Genomic DNA, 6,583 nt, shown 5'->3' with positions numbered 1-6,583 from the left:
TGAACTGTTCCTGGATATAGTCAAGTTTTTGTTCCGAATATGACGAAGACGATTCACCCATCTTCAATCGGCCACCCATAGGAATTCCTTGGCTGAAATCGCTACCCACACTCGGCTGGAATGGAGGCATCACGACTGGAATAGGGAAAACCCTAGGTGCGGCTGGGCAAGAGCCACGGCTCGGGTTTGAAGGTTCGCGGCAGAACTGAACAACTGAGTCTACGTGCGAACGTCTACGTTGAAGCCGAATGGCAGTTGGGGATGATCGGATGTCTGTGCTCGGCTAGAGCCGGTCTAGAAGGCTCCAACTGGGTGGGCGCCGGACGGGTTGTATCTATCTTCGATCGGTTGGCTCTCTTCGACCGGCTGGCGTCTGCTTATGGAAGGATCGATGCGAAGCTGCAATCCACTCATCCCTTGGCTTTTGATCGTCTGGCACACTGTAGCTTTTGTAGCCGCCGTCTGGTGGCTGATCCAATCGGTCAGCTAGATTTGTTAGTTTCTGATCCAATCGGCTACCTGTCCTTCAGGTTGGGCTACTCCAATCGGCAGATGAAGATGAGGTAAGACCGTCTGGAAGTACTGTTTTATAGCGATTTGTACGACAACAACAATATCCGTGGTTGTGGTGCCAGATGGCACTTGTGATTCTCCTATTTGATTTTCCTCAATGGTGGCAAGGATTTCATCTCCTTGCTCTGATATCATGATGAAAAGTAGAAAGAGAAGGAAAAATAGGGCACACACAGGGATACGTGGAAAACCCTATTATAGGGAGAAAAAAATCGTAATATAGAGTTTTTCTTATTAAGATTTGATACACCAGATACATAGAGGCTAATTTAAATAGAAAAAGGGAAACCCTAGATTATGGTGAAAAGACAAAAATGCCCCTAGGGCTTAAACCCTATTTTCAACACGATGGTGAAGAAGTTTGTATTACCCTTGTTTGTCCCTCTAAAATGATAGTTCATTGTGCAATGAACTGATATGGAGAGGATCTATATGAAAGGGTATTCTGATTTTTCATCCGGAGCAAAACTGATTAGTAGAAATGTAAAGAACACTGAAAGTTATAATAATAAAATATCGTAAGAACAGTTATGAGGATGATGAACAAATGCTCTGTTTCAGATATTTTACATTTTTCCTGTAGAAGTTTGAGAGAAATATTAGTATCTGATTCCTTGGGAGAAGTTAATTGTTTGCTTTCATGAGGAGGTTCTCTGTCCTCTAATGAAAAAGATTTATACTTATACTTGAACCCTACAAAATTCTTGATTAAATGGGCATTATATATTCTTGATTATATCTCTTGTTCCCCAATTATTTTCTTACTTTTCAGGCTCATGGCTCACTTGAAAGTGTGATGATGAGGTATGACGACAGTAATTCACCTTTACTTTTTGAATGGGGAAGCTAAATCTTCTGAATGAACTTGCATCAGTGCGGTTATTTATCCTTTATAAAGATTTTGTGTCTATTTTTCTTTCCTCCCAATCAGAATTTATTTCACCCCCTTCTTTTGCTTGCTATTTAGCTCATGGATTTTTTAAATTCAACATCATGAATGACTACTGTGTTGTTTGTTTAAGATGGCTGTGAAATGGGCCTGACTATTATGTTCTTGTGATATCATGATAAGCTGGTGGAAGGCTTTGATAGAATAAGCCGCACGTACTAGGTGATAGGCATCGCTTTGGGTGTCATACTATGACTATCTTAAGTTTCGGAATTTGTAAGTAAAATATCAATTGGTTATTGTGTATGTGTGTCAATGTAGGAAGTGGATATCATATTTGAATGTCCTCATAGACTTTGAGGTGGTTTATACTTCACGCGAAGCAAGGGATTAGATATTTCGAGACATTTCCTTTGGATAGGCTAATGTTCATATTTTGCTTTTGGGATGATCTTGTTGGAAATTGTCTTTTAAATGTAATGTAGAGCTTTTGCAGGAGGTTTATTTCGATGATGAATCTGCAGAAGTTGTTTTTTCTTTTATAACAAATGGTTACCAATAATCTAGAACTAGTGTGTTACATCTGTGGAAATGAGGTGATTTGTCCATTGTAAGATATGTAATGTGATAGTAACCAATTTCTTTTACAGATGCATTTATTAAAAATGAGCAAGGATTGATATTTGTACTAGGGTTAATAAACAACAAAAAGTGAAAAGGCAAAGCCAGGAGATAAAATGAAACCAAAGAGTCTCTCTTTTTGTTTCTCTTAGCATTGGTATTCTAGGCATTTGGTATATTATTAGTTGAAGTTGGTCAATATAATCAAGTTTAGTAGAGCTTATTCTTTTCCAGCAGTGGCATATGTCCATGCCCTGAAAATTTCTCCCTTTTTCTCATCAGACAATAATTAATTAAGATGCTTTTCTGTTTCATACGGTGGTTCTCTGTTTACAAATTCAAGTTGGTTTGCTTTTGAGAGTGTTTAATTGCAAGTGATCGTACAATTGGCTTGCTTGCTTCTCCTTCTCTTGGTATTAAAGCGAGACTGGAGTCGTCAATGATGGTGGTGATAATGTTATTATTGGTGAAGATGATGATTTGTATGACAATGTAACATCCTCTCCAGAATCATAAGGGACAGAAAACTCACGCAATGTAAAAAGCAATTCAAAAGAAATAGTAGCCAACGACACTGATAAGGCGCCTGAGTGGGTCGAATGGAGGAAGACCTCAAATGATGCAGGTTCCTCTTTAATACTTCCAAATGGGGAAGCTGCAGTAGTTTCAAAGGTCACTGAACCAGATACCACAGAACCCTCTTCATCCGTAGATGCATTGACTAGTAGTAAAGAACCCTTAGACTTTGTTTTGGTGGCTAGGGAATTGTATTCTTAGATCCTTGTGTACATCAATCAATGGGGCAGGTATAATAGGTTGGTTATTCTCTCACCCTTTATAGAAAAGTTGAGGTCTTATGTTTGTCTTTCACTCTCGTGGTATCTCTATGAAAGAGAAGGTTCTGATGTCATATATATATTGCGGGTAATTGAATAGTATTTAGTTATTAATGGACGTCGATAAGGTTTATCTTTATTCTCGTGTCTGGAAACTTTACCTCTGTTTATGGAACTATTGTGCAGAATATTGATGATTGTGAGATCAAATTACGAGTACGTGTTGAACAAAGTACATTATAGCACAAGAGCCCAGCATGTGCGGTTGAAACTCGGTATTGATCATCTTTTGTCTATGATGAGATGACAGCATATCATCCAATACAAAAGTTATCTCCCCATATATGGTATTTCTTTTTTTCTTTTTGCCTTTTTATTTTGAGTCTAATTAGTGGGTCGGAGGTTAATATTTTTACCTTTTAACTGAAGACACGTACCTTAACTTGAGATATGTCCAAACTGGCATGATATAAATGTTGCCTTTATTTGACCAACATAAAATCTTGAGGCTTATTATGCATAGAATCTTTAAAATAGTACATAAACTTGTGTTGTCTTATCTTGAGTATTATTAAGTCGGCTGCATTATGTGAAGGGAAAAGGCTAACTTCTTTTTCAAAGCAACTTATGTAATTTGTACTTCATATTTGGTAGGACGTATTATTCACCCAAGTCTCCTTTATTGATGTGATTTAATTTTGTGCACATTCGCCTCCCTTTTATTTTTATATGATTTTGTTCTAATGGTTATTGCCGAGATTTGCTATTTACTACTAGATGCAAGGTAAACTGGCTAAGTGAGGGTTAATTGATATTTTAGCCCTTTTGACATTTGAATTTCTAAAATTAGACAATTTTTAAAAACATTGCTGTTCTTTTACCCTTCAGTTTTTAAAAGAAATGGAAATTACAATTATATCCTTCATATTTCAAAATTCAAAACAAAACCAAAAAATGGGGTAAGTTCAAAAATAATATATTTTTTAAAAATAATGACAAAAATAGAGTATATAGGAAAGAAATTACAAAAGTAAGGTGGAGGGAAAAAGTAATGACAAAAATACAGAAGCATAATCGTGTACCTAGTACACGATTTTTTATGTCCGCTAACAAACTCGTGGACCCGTCCACAAGTTCCATATTTTTATTTTTTTATTGCTTTTTGATTTAGGTGGATAGAAAGTTGAACAAATCTATTTGAATTTCACAGTAAAACAAATCTACTAGTAAAACAAATCTATCTGAAAAAAATAGATTAGATTTAGCCTTCAAATTTGATTCAATTTAAAAATAGATTTGGCCTTAATTCGTGGCCAAAAATTTGATTCAGTTTTTATTTTATTGTAAGCCTCTAAGAATTTGAAAAAAAATAAATTTAACCTTAATTCATGGCTAGAAATTTGATTCAATTTTTATTTTAGTGTAGGCCTTTGAAAATTTGAATTTCACCGTAAAAATTCTCCGAAGATGCAAAAAGGCTAAAAAAAATATACGTAAGAAGACGGAAGTTAAGAGAAAATGTTAAAAAAAAAAAAAGATTTAGCCTTAATTCGTTGTTGGCCTTAAATCGGGATACACGATTTATGTTCTGACTCAAAACTCATGGACCCCGTCCACGATTTCAAAATCCTATTTTCGTCAAAAGTTTTAAACCAACCCTATTTTTATCAATAAATATTAAAATAACATTGTTTTTTAAAAAATTCCCAAAAAATCCCGCTTTCTTCACTCTCCTGCTTTGTTTCCCTTCTCTTCACTATTCGATTGAGTTCTCATCTTTCATTTACAATTTCAAATCGATTTTAGGACACATTTTTCCTCCATTTTCTTCCTCCATATTTCGACTGGATTGATTGAGTTTTCATCTTTTTCATAGGTTCGGTTCAAACCCCCTTTTCACATTTTTGTTTGTTTTTTTAGATGTTTTAAGATGCTGGATGTATTTTAGGATTTTTTTTTTAGTATTTTGGGATTTTTTTTGAACCAATGTATTTTTAGGGTTTCGAGTGAAATTTCTTCGATTTTAGAATCTTTTTGCATTTACATATCATTTTCAGCGTTCTTTGAAAGGATATTGACCTAAAAATTTGATTTTTTTTCCCCACAAAGATCCAACCTTTACTTTCTCAAAAATGAGGAATATCAGATCAGGCTTCATGCGAGCCTAACGGGTCTTGACCAGGGTGGACAAACGAAGAGACGATACACTCCTCGGTCTACCCTTGGTTGGGTGTGGACCAGGGAACTTACGTACATGTGAAAGCCTTGACTGGGTCTAGACCGGGCGCTAAGGTTAGGCAGAAGACTCTACTTAGCTAGTAATGAAGAGTTTTGCCTCCCTTTTATTTTTATATGGTTTTATTCTAATGGTTATTGTCGAGATTTGTTATTTACTACTAAATGCAAGGTAATTTGGCTAAGTGAGGGTTAATTGACATTTTAATTTGTAAAATTAGACCATTTTAAAAAACATTGTTTTTTTTACCCCTTCAATTTTTTAAAAAATGGAAATTATAATTATACCCTTCAGATTTCAATTTTTTTTAGGAAAAAAAAAACAAAACAAAAAATCTCTCTTTCTTCACTCTCCCTTCCTCTCCCGCTTCATTTCCCTTCTCTTCACTATCTGATTGAGTTCTCATCTTCTTTCATTTACGATTTCAAATTGATTTCAGGACATTGACATTTTTTTCCTCCATATTTCGATTGGATCGACTGAGTTTTCATCTTCTTCACAAGTTCAGTTTAAACCCTTTTTTTCGCATTTTTATTTGTGTTTGAGATGTCTTGAGATGTTCCAAGATGCTGGATGTTTTTTTTTTTTAAGAGTTATCTTTGTGATTAGATTTAGTAAGATGCTAGATATTTTTTAGGAATTTTTTTAGTATTTTGGGATTTTTTTCTAAACCAATGTATTTTTAGGGTTTCGAGGGATTGTTCTTCAATTTTAGAATCTCTTTGCATTTAAATATCATTTTCGACATTCTCTCAAAAGATATTGACCCAAAATTTGATTTTTATTCCCACAAAAGTCCAACCTTTGCTTTCTGGAAAACGAGGAATACCCAATCGGGCTTCATGCGAGCCTAACTGGGTCTTGTCAGGGGCGGGAAAATGAAGAGACGATGACATTCCTCGATCTACCCTTGGCTGGGTATGGACCGAGGAACTTACGCACCCGGTGCAAGCCTTGACTGGGTCTAGACTGAGCACTAGGGTTAGGTTGGGCTCTAGCGACGGGGAAGTGAGGATTACTCGGTCTTTTCTCGGCCGAGAGTGTACTTGAGCTGAAAAGCAGGTTTCCTGGAGCCGATCGAGGTAGGGGTGACCTGGTCACGCCCTGGCTGGGTAGGAATCGGTTACAACACTGGGATTTTGGCTCGGCCTCCCTTTGGTCAGGTGGTGACCAGACGTCAAAGATTGTGGCCTATGGCCTGAAGTCAGGCAAGGTAGAGGTTACTCAACCGCTCCCTAGATGGGTAGTGACTGGGGACATCATTTTGTGATGTTGCTGGATTGTGCCTCGGTCTCGCCTTGGTCGTGTGGAGATCGGGCTTCAAGGATTGTGGCCTGAAGCCAGACGACATATGTGTGACCCAGTTGCTCTTTGGTCGAGTAAGGATCGAGTATAACACTAGGATTTTGGTCCAGTCTCACCTTGGTC

This window comes from Benincasa hispida, chromosome 3, assembly GCF_027475165.1.
Source record: "Benincasa hispida cultivar pf3 chromosome 3, pf3_genome.v1.1, whole genome shotgun sequence".
NCBI classification, from domain to species: domain Eukaryota; kingdom Viridiplantae; phylum Streptophyta; class Magnoliopsida; order Cucurbitales; family Cucurbitaceae; genus Benincasa; species Benincasa hispida.
The sequence above is the reverse complement of the archived record's forward strand: the minus strand, read 5'-3'. Positions refer to the sequence as shown.